The sequence below is a fragment of the Silurus meridionalis genome, chromosome 4 (assembly GCF_014805685.1).
Source record: "Silurus meridionalis isolate SWU-2019-XX chromosome 4, ASM1480568v1, whole genome shotgun sequence".
Lineage (NCBI taxonomy): Eukaryota > Metazoa > Chordata > Actinopteri > Siluriformes > Siluridae > Silurus > Silurus meridionalis.
Window position 1 is genome coordinate 15,007,618 of NC_060887.1, and position 15,263 is coordinate 15,022,880.

A 15,263-nucleotide genomic window follows, 5' to 3' on the forward strand; every position below is an offset into this window, starting at 1 on the left:
TTTCATAGGTTTTTTCTCAGGTACACAGTCCAACCAAGAGTTTCATCACGTCACATCATGTGGTCAAAATAATCTGCCTTAAGCCTTCAGAATAAACACTGTGGGCACTCATAACTTACAAATCATGTTGCTTTAAGATGTTGCTTTAACCAATCAGATTATGATAAAATATTATTATTATATATGATTATTATATAACAGGTATACAACAAAGTGAACATTTTCATTTGACTGGTCCATTGATTGGATGGTTACTATTCAGTGGTTAAACTGCATCAATAGCAAAGTGCACAAGCTTAAATTGCTGTTTGTTTTTTTATTCCACAATGGCCATTTTTAAAATGGACTAATCGAAGAAAAAAAGACAAAAAAAAAAAGCTGGACATTGTGGGGAATGGTCAGATAAATCAATTGAAAACAGTTATTGAGCATTTACATTGAACCATTTATACATTTGCATGTTCTTTCCTGTAGAATTTGCACAACAAACACATTTTGCCTTAATTAAAAGTGCCAAAGAAAACCATAATGCATTGAATAATGCACAAATACACAGAAAATACTTTGAGGGTAAATTGAGCTTCAGCTAAAAATGATGTAGGGCAACTGTGGCTGCAGTAAAAGGAGACTTGGTGAATTGTGTTCATTGGGTTTCTTTCTTTAGTAATGGCATAATTCTCACTGCATGTAAGATACAAGATACTTGTACATACTTGTTTATGATGCAGTGCACTGTTATACTGTGTTTCTGTATATAATCGATGGTTTCTATAGCCATAGCATCATACTGACGGTATTAGGAGGTGGATTGATTCAATAACTTTTTCTAAAGTGAACATTTACTTTACAAAACTGTGGAGGTTGGTTAAAACTTGTTTGTTGGTTGTCCTCAGATTGAAAATCTTTATGGAATATACTATAATAAATAAAGATACCATTAGATATGTTTTTCTACATCAAACTTCAGTGGGTTTAACTTCTCAAATCAAATCAAATCAAATTGTATTCGTCACATACACATACATACAGAGTACGACATGCAGTGAAATGCTTTATACAACTGACCGGCATGAGGGAATAGGGTGGGGGGAAGAAATAAAACAAGGGAAAAAGAAGGCAGATAAATAAAACCAATAAACTATGTAAAATATAAAATATATAAAGATAAAGATACCCTGATACAGGTATGCTTATGATACAGGTATGCTTATGATACAGGGTATGCAGGGTATGCTTATGATAAAGGGTATGCTTATGATACAGGTATGCTTATGATACAGGGTATGCAGGGTATGCTTATGATACAGGGTATGCTTATGACACAGGTATGCTTATTATACAGGGTATGCTTATGTATAGTAAACAGTAATCACATAAGGTGGTTGATGTGATTGTCTTTAAAGTGAACACGTGCGGTATGGTGTGGTATAAAGTGCACTGTGCCATGCAAGTCCACAGTTAAAGTGACTGTCCAGGGTTTAAAGTGTTGTAGTGCGAGAAAAAAATAAAAATAAAAATATATGCAGAAGTGTGATGATGGAGAGATAGTGACCAGCTTTTAGATCAAGTTTTTAGATCCTGGGTGTTCCCTGGTTTAAACTCCGAATGGCCTGCGGGAAGAAGCTCCTCCTTATTCTCTCTGTGTTCACTTTCAGGGAGCGGAAGCATTTCCCTGAACGCAACAAAGAAAAGAGTCCATTGTTGGGATGGGAATTCTCACTTTTATTAGATTGGATATTTTCCCTAAACATTCCAAAACCATGGAGCATTTCTCCCCAGTGTGAGAACCCTTCGAAACTCCTTGATAACATATTTATTTACAGATTAGAGGATGTTGATCCCCATTATGTTTGTTCAGCTCAACTATATTCTTTAGAAATCAACATTTAAACTGAAAAATATTTAGCTTTACTTAAGATAAGTAAAATCAGATATTTTAAGATGGCCAAAAGGAACAACAAGACCTGGGGGCAGTGTGTATATGGCCATTAATGAATTAAAGATTTATTTTACATCCATAAAACATATCTTGGAAATATCTGATGTAATGTTATGCACGGTATGGGAATAATCTTACTCAGAAAACAAGTATGTATTTGCTGAGAGGAGGTTTTTTTTTCCCTTAAAAGGTCAGTCTACTGTAAAATAAACAAATTGCTTTAATAAAAGAAACTGCACACACACACACACACACACACACACACACACACACACGCACACACGCACCATGTGCCATACTCTCCATCTTTCTTTCTGCCAAATATTTATTGATTTTCATTCATATTTATTATAGTGACGGTCCTTTGAGATTTACACAAAATTGAGTTTTTATGGTTTCTGGGTTGTAAGGGCAGTGTTACTGTAAGTGTTGCTTTAAGCTAGAAACCAGAGTAACCCAGGGGCCAAAGTACTATCTTCTTCACCCAAAGTGCCTTCCTGTGAATTCCAGCACAGTTTTGTGACTTTTCACTTCTGCTGAATTTATTTTAGATAACGTCTTAGCTCTCAAGGATGCTGGGAAGCATCCTAGTCGTGAATCCAGAGCCATAATTTGTTGTCCAGCTTTTCCCACTAGCTAAGATCACTCATCTGTGATAAGAGCACTATAACTACCCATTTTTTGTAAAAGATTTGTTTACGTTCCTGGGTGGTGACTGGAGGAAAAACATTAAAAAAAATTCAGCACAAAATTAATTTCAGCACTGACATATTATTTATTTTGCTTATCAGTTTAAGCTCTATCTGGAACTCCAGTAGATGAAAGTCTCCCAGTAAGTTATTCAGAGAAGAGAATCCAATCCAACTTCTATAAAAAATGAACGATAAAAAGTTTACAAATTACCAAATGTAGGTTTAAAATATAAAGCAGGGTCTTCAACTAAAATTGCTTCAGGTCAAGTAAACAATCCCTCATTGCTAACTGAGGTCTGGGCAATTATATACCTAAAAACATAAATTAATGCTTTTTGTCACACTAAAGTAATGAGTATAAACAACATTTTTATATGACACATTATACATGAATTGATAAAAGAAAAAATAAAAGATAAAAAAAAAGCTAAAGTCCTTCTGCTTCTGCTAACAAAATGTATCTAATGTTTAACATTGCTATCATCTATGCTTCAAGTTGCATTGGTAAAATATCATCAGCAATATCATTCAGAAAGTGAAACAGGCAAAAATAAAATGCCTGTGTTGAAAAAATTTTAAAGTTCAAGAAACACTTGAAGAAATCTGTTCATTTGTACGGTTCCTTTAAGTCCATACATTTTAAATAACCTCAAATGAAAATTAAATAAAATCTGTAAAGGGCCTGTTATGTTTTCCTAAAAATTCACTGTATTCTCAGTGAACACTCATATGCTCACTATTGGGCTGTGAGTGAGTGAGTGAGTGAGTGAGTGAGTGAGTGAGTGAGTGAGTGAGTGAGTGAGTGAGTGAGTGAGTGAGCGAGCGAGCGAGCGAGTGAGAGAGAACCCATGTAGATCGCTTTGATCTCATTTATTTTCCGTGCCCTTATTTTGGACTGCTGAGGGTAAGTTTCTTCAGTGTCTATATTTAGATTCGTAATGGCGTTTAATGTTTCCACTTTTGACAACCGCAACAGACTCCGAGCAAATGAGTCACACAGGCCTCGTACAGCTCGATGCAGAAAGAATAAATGCGTATTTTTCCACCCATTCATCTCGAAAAACTCGTTTTTTAGCATCAACTTTCCTTATTTTTGGGAATTGCATTGTTTTTCACTCACTGAAAGTTTTATCTGTGCATCGCTCTCTGCTGTCTTCACTGCACGCACAGCTGCACGTCTTATTGTAGCACCGGTGAGCATCGTAATTGTAGTAACCACCAGTGGCACCATAGAACCCAAACGGCTCAACTGAGCTGACCTTGATGTGTCTGATATCAATGTGATTTCATTAGAAAATAGCGTTTGGCATATATTTATTTCATTATGTGAAAAGGCTTCGCAATCCGGCTGGCGACCCCTGAATAGAGGAAGATTCCGTGAATTACTCGCATATAGTGATGATTTCACCCTGCAATTCCACACAGCAGTATTTCACAGGACTCCAGATGTTTATAAGTTATGCAGAATTTGCACATGTAGATGTCTCATATATGCAGAATTATAACCTTGAACTATAGCAACATTTTTTATACAACTATTTCACAATTACATGCACAGAGAACATTGTAGGTGATGTGTTAAATATATTTTTATTTGGACAAAACAATGAATTTTCTAAAACTGATCAACATCAGGCAGCCTTCAATGGTTTCTGAAATGGTGGAAACCTAGTTGTGTTTCTTATCCAATGTGCTTAACTGATAGATGAAGATGAAAGATATAAAACTGTTTATGGGTTTTCATTCTCCAAATAGATTCTGTATAAAATGAAGGACAAACTAAATAACTTCCTTATGGTGCTAGATAGAGCCTTTGTTCTATCTTAGAGTTTAAGGTTCTCCATAAATGCTAAGAAAAATGGATCATAAGAGGGTTTTTTAATTGATCTTGTTTAATGATCATTTTGCTCCTTCAGGCTTGAAGGTCCTCCCTCAAATGGCCATCTCAAAACAATGATTGCTGAAGAGGGACTCCTGGGTCTTGCATGGTGTCTGGCCCAATTATTTAATGGAGTACAAAGTTTGTTTAATTCAATGATCCTAGCAAGGATCTCACATGAGTATAGGTTGATCTCAAATCCATAAAGCTTAAAAAGCCTTTTTTTTCCCCAGCTAATTTGGTGGAGACATTTATTTAACATTAGTGTTTTTGTTTTTTAATCTATGCCAATCAGAAATGTAGAACAATCAGAAAAAAGTCAAGCAACAGAAGGTTTTGGAGTGTGTGGAGTGTGTGTGTATGTGTGTGCATGTGTTGGAGATTTGTAACTCAGCACCAGGATGTTTTATCAGGATGGAAGATTGTGTGGCTTGCAATACCACCTACTGACCGAGTGATTTATGGTGCTGCGGAAGTCTGAGTTGATCCACGGCAAATTAAAGGTTTCCACTGAAAGTTCTTATCTGGGAAAGAAACCTCTCTCTCTCTCTCTCTCTCTCTCTCTCTCTCTCTCTCTCTCTCTCTCTCCCTCTGCTAAAAGATTTGTCAGGCAGCATGTGATTTAAGCCATGCCATATCAGATGGTGGAAATGCCCAGGGACTGGGTGTGAGGTATGAACGCCTTTCAGCAGGGGGTACAGGAGGAATAAATAAAGTTGCTGAGTTATGATGAGATCACTCACATCATTATCAAGCATCTCGGGCCATGTTGCACATGCTGCCTACCAACTCCTGATGATTCTGTCAAAGGAATGCAAGTTAATGTTGCCAACTTAGCAGATCGGCCTTGTGTTTTGCTGATGCACCAAGCATAAAAAAAACTCCTAATAAAAAAGAAAAAACTTCGGTTGACAAGTCATTACTGTGAAATGAGCTTCATTGTTCCCAGGAAATGACAAGAGAAATAAGTTCATTTATTCATTCATTCATTCATTATCTCTCTCTCTCTCTCGTGCTTGCAATATGAGCTGAAAAGGAAGTAGAAAATTGCACCACAGAGTGCAATTAGAAAAAAGAAACATTTGGATTTTGTTTTAGACATACACAAAAAAGACTGGTCAGTTTTTCATTCAGGCTAGGCTATTTCATGGCTATCTAAACTATGTTTAATGAACTCTAAGCATAAAAATATTTAACTTCTGTTCTATAACCACCTGCTTTGCAAATCTGAACTGAATTTCTACTCCCAGCTTATACCTAGCTATACAACAGATGATTTCTGCATGGATTCTGACTGTTCGAAAGGTGTTCACTACTTTTTAAAACATCAGCTCTATGTGTTAGAGAAAAACGGGTGATTGAGTGTTTTTAGCTGCTATACCGTGTGTAAACACAGGAACTAACTTCAACAGGAAAGTTATTCAAGAAGAGACTTTTTTTCACAGGTAATTATTATATTTTTTTTCACATGCCAAACAGGCAATCACAGCACATCACAGTTAATGCTTTATAACCAAGAAGGTTTCAAAAGCTGACATTTAAACCCAAAGCTGAGGCTGATTTGCAATTTGTGGCTTAATGTGACCTGGCGTCTTCAGATGATCATTATTCTTCCTGTGCTTATGAAGTTCTCGCATGAACTTGAAATGTAAATGTGATGATAATCAGGCTGTGGGTCCACACCTGAAAGTGTCTTGTCATATCAGAGGTCACAAACAAATTGGACAAAGCCACCAGAGTAAACAGCCCTCCATGCCTCATTAGGACTTGAGCAGGTCCACTGTTCAAATGAAACGAATTGACCCAGAGTTGATGTTTCCTCTCTGAGAAATGCAGGATGAGTTTTAAAAAAGTGTTAACGTGTGATTTCCTAATTGTTCTCATTTCCCTGCCTCAATTTGCATCTCATCATCAAGGGCTGTTTGTTAAAATGTAGAAATAGGTTATTTAGACAGAACAGTTTTGTTTTATTAAAGGAGGAAAATTTGCTCTGGTTAGGACACACAAAAAAAAAACCCCTTTACAAAGAGGTTCGACTTACTGGTTCCCCTTCAGGACTTGAGCTGTGTCAACAATGGTTTAGGGATGTTTCCATGTTGTACACCTCCACACCGGTCACCACCATCATGCCGGGGTCTGCCTTTTCTTCAGTCCTAAGGTCTCACTATATGCTAACATAGTTAAACTTACAGAGTGCGGTTATTGGATGACGCCCAGAGTTGAAAAGACGCTGACTGGCTATCTCTCCCCGGGTGTCACATCGACCCTAAAGACCCCGGCACTGACCACCAAGCTCCTTCATACTACCTAGGTGTTGGTGGGCAAGGCTTATGCCTCAGCAGTTCAAGCCATGGCTGCACACCATGGCTGTGCTCCAAGCTTATCAAGCCGACCTGTTATAGGAGCTTGACGTGGGAGACAGCCTTGGTAGTCAGGAAGTCTGAAGCTTCGTTGAGCTTCAGACGTGGTTTTCAACGCATCAAAAGAGACCACTAGGGCCATTGACTCGTCCATGTCCACTCTGGAGTCCACCGAAAGGCATTATTGGCTCACCCTCTTTCCGGGGCCCCCCCTGGTGCCAACTGTTCGGCGACGCGCTTAATACAGTCGTCGATAGATTTCAAGTGGCCAAAAAGCAGTCGGTGGTGTTCTATCGCTTTCTCCCGCTTGTAGGGGCTGCTCAACGGGCACAGCCCCAACCCCAACCTAGCACCTCTAGGGCACAGAGAGCACCAGAGATCAATCTCTAGAGACTGATTCCCTTAAGAGACTATCTAGCAGCCTGACAAGTCCGGTCAGATGTGTCTCAATCAGACCTGCACATTGTAGACAGAGGCTATATGATTTAGTTTGTTGAACCCACCCTACGTCAGCTGAACCGCTCACTTTTGAGACTTTTGGAGTTCAGGATGCTGACCCTGATTGACACTTTGTAACAGTCAGAGGAAAACCTATAACCTATAAGCCATTTTATAAGCTTTAAAAACGTTAGCAATATACAGCTTTAAAATCTAAATGAAAGTTGTTTACTATGTGTTACATACTCGACTGCATACTAGCTGCAGTCTCAAGTCAAGTCAAGTCAAGAAGCTTTTATTGTCATTTCAACCATATATAGCTGATGCAGTACACAGTGAAATGAAACAACGTTCCTCCTGAACCCAGGTGCTAAATAAAACAACATAAAACAACAGTCACAGAACAGAAGAACACAGGGCCAAGAACTAAGATCCTCGCAAAATAAAGTCCATGTGTGCAACTGGTGCAAACAGTGCAAAAGACAACACAAGACAGTGCAAGACAACACAGGACAATACACAATACACAAAATATAAAAATAAAAACAGCAATAACTCCACCAGTAAAACCTGTCGTGACAGAATAAGGTGCACAGTAGCAGAAAAATGTAAACAGAATTGTGCAATTCTACAATAGCAGAAAAATGTAAACAGAATTGTGCAATTCAACAATAGCAGCAATCAAAATAAACTAAACAGTGACCAAAGGATTGGAAAGAATATTGTGCAAAGAGAGCAAGTCCTGGAAGATCAGCAACAAACGGCATGTAAACATTTTGCGATAATGAAAGGTGTTAATGGTGCTGAAACCTGGGTGTGCGAAGTGTATGATGTGTGTTGAGTCCGGTTGTACAGATCAGTCACACAGTTGTGTGTGTGTGTGAGTGTGTGTGTGTGTGTGTGTGTGTGTGTGTGTGTGTGTGTGTGTGTGTGTGTGTGTGTGTGTGTGTGTGAGAGAGTTCAGTTCAGATGTTTGTTGAGGAGCCTGATGGTTTGCGGGAAAAAACTGTTGCACAGTCTTGATGTGACGGCCCGAATGCTTCGGAACCGTTTCCCTGATGGTAGGAGGGTGAAGTGTGTATGTGACGGGTGTGTGTGGTCATCCACAATGCTGTCCATGATAGAGGGGAGAGAGACTCCGATGATCTTCTCAGCTGTCCTCACTATCCTCTGTCGGGTGTTGCGATCCGAGACGGTGCAGTTCCCAAACCAGGCAGTGATGCAGCTGCTCAAGATGCTCTCGATGGTCCCTCTGTAGAACATGGTCAGGATGGGGGGAGGGAGATGAGCTTTCCTCAGCCTTCTCAGGAATTAGAGACGCTGCTGGGGTTTCTTGGTGATGGAGCTGGTGTTAAGTGACCAGGTGAGGTTGTCCGCCAGCTGAACACCAAGGAATTTGGTGCTCTTGACGATCTCCACTGAGGATCCATCGATGATCAGTGGAGAATGGTCACTCTGTGTTCTCCTGAAGTCAACAACCATCTCTTTAGTTTTGTCGACGTTCAGAGACAGGTTGTTGGCTCCACACCAGGCTGTTAACCGTTGCACCAATCCTCAATATATTGGCAAATAAAATAATTTGTACATTTGTCTTGTATTTCTGCAGAACTGTTTGCTGGTTTACATACCTAATCAGCTCTAATTGTGATGCTTAAATTTGTTGTCACATCAACAAAAATAGGTCTTCCTTTACTTTTAGCTGCTTTATACTATATAAACTATTAAACAGTATAGACAGCGGTTGCTCAATGGGGAAGATGTAAAGATCATCAGCACTACCAAGCTGCCACTGCTGAGCTCTTAAACAAGGCCCTTAACCCTCTATGCAAATAATTTAAATGCATGATGCTCTACATAAGGGAGTCTGCCAAGTGGAGTAAATGCAAAAAAAAATTGTAATGTTAGCAATTAAGAGTACATTTTACATTTTGAGTTAAGATTATGCACTAATATTTAAAGCTCATGAAATCAGAGTGGGAGTTAAGGGTTAGGGTTAGGGCTAGAAATAGGCCATGCAGTTTCAAAGTCTCTTTTTAGGCCATGCAAGTCTTTTTTTTTTTTCATCTTTTATAGTTTTTTTTTTTTTTTTCTTATAGTCATAACAAACTGACAATACCAGTCTGTAATGTTATATTTATCTTTAAACCTTTGTAATGCTATACAGTTATACTGTTATATTGCACTACACTACACTCACATGCACAATGCTTCCATAAATATAAAGAGAGTGAGTGTGATGTAGCTGCTGGTGTTGCTGTGCGTCCACCGATAGGTTTTCCATCACACTGATTGCTCGCTGAATTAAAGAAGCTGCTCACTGCACCATCGTCCATCTTTCAGGATGCCAGCAGATGATGAAGCTTCAACCTCTGCTGTGATTTATGAGCTAAACACCACCATGTTCCTGAGAAAAGGAGAAATCATTGAAGGAAAAATTAAAAGGGGATAAAAATTTATGTAGCAGACATTATATAACATTTTCATCCAAATAATATTTAAATTATCATCTTTATTAAAAGGATATACATAGTTGTAATACAATGTAATACATTGTTATTAAATGTAATATGGTGTCAGGGATCCAGCAGCCACACCCACACCAACCCCTCCAATCACTCCAAGCAGCTCACCAACTTACTAATCATCCACACCTGGTCCATATCAGTCACCACACTATAAAGACCCTGTTTTTCCACATTCCCACCGTCCGTTCTACAGCTTAGGCTTATGAACCTACCGGACTGCCCAAAACTACTCAGTTATAGTTGTGTTCCAGCTTACTTGCTTCAGTGTGTTTCGTCTGTGTTTTCTGCCTTGCCCATTTTGCTTTTTTCATTAAAGAAAAGCCCTTTTTGGAATTCAATCGGTCTCAGAACATTCTTTGCGCCTGACAGAAGAACGGACCGACACAAAACAAGAGAAAGAACCGCGTTACCTCAACATGGAGGACCAGCCCGCTGCTGCGTCTGGTCTCGTGGAGGACCAGCCTGCTGCCATGTCCGAGTTCGTGAGGGAGCTCACCGCCGCGCTCCGGGAGGCGTTCCGACCGGCGACCGCCAACCAAGCTCCACCACCTTCCGGCGGCCCGATGGCTCTCCGGCGTCTTTTCCGGAGAAGCGGCGGAATGTCATGGATTCCTGCTCCAGGTTTCCTTTATATCGAGATGCACCCTCACAGCTTCCCGAACGAACGGGCTAAGGTTGCGTTCCTGATCTCGCTGCTCACCGGAAGAGCGCTAGCATGGGCTAGAGCGCTCTGGAGCGCAGCAAGCCCGGCGCTGACGACATACGCGGCCTTTACGAGACACTTCACCGAGGTCTTTAGCACCGCCCCCGGGGATACGTCGACTGCCGATCAGCTGCTGAATATCCACCAAGGAAGAGACAGTGTGTCGGGTTACAGCCTCCGCTTCCGCACTCTGGCGGCATCTGCTGGCTGGAACGAGAAAGCGCTGCTGGCTGTATACAGAAAGGGATTGAATCAGGAGCTCAGGCTGGCAATGGCCACATATGATGATTCTCTGGGGCTTGAGGCTTTCATCCAGAGATCCATCCGTGTTTCTCAGCACCTGGCGGCCTGCAAATCCCCAGAGGTCGAATCAGTTCCAACTACTGCAGTCTCATCGGCTCCTGAACCTGAACCCATGCAACTCGGTTCACAGCGGCTGTCTCGTCAGGAAAGGGAGCGTCGGTGGGCGGCTGGAGCTTGCCTCTACTGCGGTGAGGGAGGACATCGTGTGGCCCAATGTCCTGTAAGGCCTCCTCGTCGGACGGTGAGTACGGTTACGCTTTCTTCTGACATCACTCACCTGTCCACGCCATGGTCACCCTGGTAACCCCTGCTCTTTCTCTGTCTGCGGTTGCCCTAGTCGACTCTGGATCCGCGGGGAACTTCATCTCCCAGGCGTGTCTAGAACGCCTCCAGCTACGCCGGCAGAGGGGATCTCAGGAACTAGCTGTTCAGACCATTCAGGGACGACCCTTGGGAAAAGGCAAGGTGAAGTACTGCGCACCACTTCTTGTCCTCCAAGTCGGGGTTCTACATCAAGAAGAGATACAACTTCTCATACTGGAGGATTCGACCGTGGATGTGATCCTGGGTCGTCCCTGGTTGGCCAAGCACTCCCCCATATGTTCCTGGGACCCGTGTGACATCTTGGAGTGGGGCCCCGCCTGCCGGCAGAAGTGTTTACTCCCACTCCCGACTCCCATCCAGAAGACCCTGACCCTGGCAGCTACTCAGGTGGAAGGAGCTCCCAGCCTGTTCAGGTGGACGTCCCACAGGAATACCAGGCTTTCTCAGATGTCTTCAGTGAGGAAGCAGCCACTCTGTTGCCCCCACACCGGCCATGGGACTGCGCCATTGATCTGAAACCGGGGGCCAAACTGCCTAAGGGTCGGGTTTATCCCCTGTCAGCTCCAGAACACCAAGCGATGGAGAGCTACATCCAACAGGCCCTCCGCCAGGGCTTTATCACCCAGTCCTCCTCCCCGGCAGCTTCTAGCTTCTTTTTTGTGTCAAAGAAGGACGGAGGATTACGCCCCTGCATCGACTACAGGGCCCTCAATGCACTGATCTCCCCGCTTCCGTATCCGCTTCCACTGGTCCCCGCAGCTCTAGAAGATCTACGTGAGGCCCGCATCTTCACCAAGCTGGACCTCCGTAGTGCATACAACCTGGTGCGTATCCGTAAAGGCGATGAATGGAAGACGGCGTTCATTACCCCCTCTGGTCACTATGAGTATCGGGTCATGCCGTATGGCCTTTCCATTGCTCCGGCGGTTTTTCAGAATTTCATGAATGAGGTGTTCCGCCCCTTCCTCCATCGGTTTGTGATTGTCTACATTGATGACATCCTGGTCTACTCGAGGTCGCTGCAAGAACACCATCAGCACGTCACCCAGATCCTGGCACTGCTTGAAACACCGACTGTATCTTAACCTCCCTAAGTGTGAGTTCCACCGTTCAGAGATACAGTTCCTGGGTTACGCCATCGACGCAGCAGGCATCAGGATGGATGAGAGGAAGGTGGCTGCCGTACGGGACTGGCCAGTTCCCGCCTCAATAAAGGAGCTCCAGAGGTTTCTCGGATTCGCAAACTTCTACCGCCGGTTCATTGGAGGCTTCAGCCTGGTTTCCACTCCACTTACGCCTCTTCTGGGAAAAGCCAAGACCCTCTCCTGGACCCCAGAGGCTCAACGGGCATTTGAGGAGTTGCGCAAGAGGTTCTGTGCCGCCCACTTTACGCCATCCAGACCCCAGCTCCCGTTTGTCGCCGAGGTAGATGCATCGTCCACAGGCGTAGGGGCCACCCTCTCAGCAGGTGGAACCCCCGCTGCTCCATCCCTGCGCCTATTTCTCCAAGAAACTGTCCCCGGCCGAACAGAACTATGACATCGAACAGAGAGCTCCTAGCCATCAAGCTGGCCCTGGAGGAATGGAGACACTGGTTGGAAGGAGCCGCTCATCCTTTCACAGTAATCACAGATCACAAGAACCTCCAGTACCTCCGTGAAGCCAAGCGACTAAACCCACGACAAGCACGGTGGGCTCTCTTCTTCACGCGGTTTAACTTCAGCATTACCTATCGGCCAGGGACAAGGAACTGTAAGGCTGATGCCCTCTCCAGGATCTATGGGCCCGAGGAACCCGCCGAGCCGGACCCATCCTGCCTCCGGCGCTCATTCTGAGCCCCATCGTCTGGGATTTGGACGAGGCTATTCGCACGGCCACACGACGAGAACCGGCACCCCCTGGTTGTCCTAGGAACCGAACCTTTGTTCCTCGAGAATGTCAACAGGCCTTACTAAAGGCGGTTCATGAAGTCCCCGGCTCAGGGCACCCGGGCAGAAGGCAGACTCTACGCCTGGTGCAGGGGCGGTACTGGTGGCCAGGAATGAGCAACACGGTGGCCGAGTTTGTCCGGGCTGTAACATCTGCGCCATCTCAAAGACTCCTCGGCACTTACCGGTGGGCAAGCTCATCCCCCTGCCTACTCCACAGAGGCCATGGTCACACATCGGCATTGACTTCGTGACCGACTTGCCACGGTCGGAGGGCTTTACCTGTATTCTAGTGGTCGTCGACCCGGTTCTCAAAGGCCTGCAGATTTGTTCCTCTCCGAGGCCTCCCACGGCTCTGGAAACAGCAGAAGCGCTCTTCCACCATGTCTTCCGCAACTTTGGCCTCCCGGAGGAGATAGTATCAGACCGGGCTCTCAGTTCACCTCACATGTCTGGAGGGCGTTTTCCAGCTGCTGGGAGTGACCGTCAATCTGTCGTCCGCTACCACCCCAGTCCAACGGCCAAACCGAGCGGAAGATCCAAGAGCTGGGAGGTACTTGAGGACGATTGTCACCAAGAGGAGGAGAGTGAGGACTGAAAGAAGAATAAGATGGTGGAAACTGAAGGAGGAAGAGTGTAGTGTGAGGTTCAGGGAAGAGGTCAGAGAGAGGCTCAGTGGTGTTAAGGAGGTGTTGGATGATTGGGCAACTACTGCAGGAGTGATGAGGGAGGCAGCTAGAAAAGTACTTGGTGTGACATCTGGAAATAGAAAGGAAGACAAGGAGACGTGGTGGTGGAATGAGGAAGTGCAGGAGAGCATAAGGAGAAAGAGGTTGGCAAAACAGAAGTGGGATAGACAGAGTGATGAGAAAAGTAGGCAGGAGTACAAGGAGATGCGGCAGCAGGTTAAGAGGGATGTGGCGAAAGCCAAGGAAAAGGCATATGAGGAGCTGTATGAGAGGTTGGACACTAAGGAAGGAGAAAAGGATTTGTACCGATTGGCCAGGCAGAGGGACCGAGCTGGAAAGGATGTACTGCAAGTTAGAGCAGTAAAGGATGGAGAGGGAAATGTGTTGACTAGTGAGGAGAGTGTGTTGAGAAGGTGGAGGGAGTATTTTGAGCAGCTGATGAATGAGGAAAATCAGAGAGAGAGAAGGTTGGATGATGTGGAGATGGTGAAGCAGGATGTAGATAAGATTAGTAAGGAGGAAGTGAGAGCAGCGATTAAGAGGATGAAGAGTGGAAAGTCGGTTGGACCAGATGACATACCGTGGAAGCGTGAGATGTTTAGGAGAGATGGCAGTGGGGTTTTGACCAGATTGTTTAACAGGATTTTGGAAGGTGAGAAGATGCCTGAGGAATGGAGAAAGAGTGTGCTGGTACCGATCTTTAAGCATAAAGGAGATGTGCAGACCTGCAGTAACTACAGGGGTATTAAGTTGATCAGTCACACCATGAAGTTATGGGAAAGAGTAGTGGAAGCCAGGCTGAGAGAAGAGGTGACCATCTGTGAGCAACAGTATGGTTTCATGCCGAGGAAGAGCACCACAGATGCCATATTTGCTTTGAGAATGTTGATGGAGAAGTATAGAGAAGGACAGAAGGAATTGCATTGTGTATTTGTGGATTTAGAGAAGGCGACGACAGGGTGCCAAGAGAGGAGTTGTGGTACTGTATGAGGAAGTCAGGTGTGTCGGAGAAGTATGTAAGGGTGGTGCAGGACATGTATGAGGACAGTGTGACGGCAGTGAAGTGTGCAGTAGGTACGACAGACTGGTTTAGAGTGAAGGTTGGACTGCATCAAGGATCGGCCCTGAGCCCTTTCCTGTTTGCAGTGGTGATGGACAGGTTGACGGACGAGGTCAGACAGGAGTCTCCTGGACTATGATGTTTGCGGATGATATTGTGATTTGTTGTGAGAGTAGGGAGCAGGTTGAGAAGAGCCTGGAGAGGTGGAGATATGCACTGGAGAGAAGGGGAATGAAACTCAGTAGGAGTAAGACAGAGTACATGTGTGTGAATGAGAGGGAGGGCAGTGGAGTGGTGCGGTTGCAGGAGAAGAGCTTCAGAAGGTGGAGGAATTCAGGTACCTGGGTTCAACAGTGCAAAGTAATGGAGAGTGTGTTAGAGAAAATTGAAAGGGAAAGTTTATAGGACTGTGGTGAGACCTGC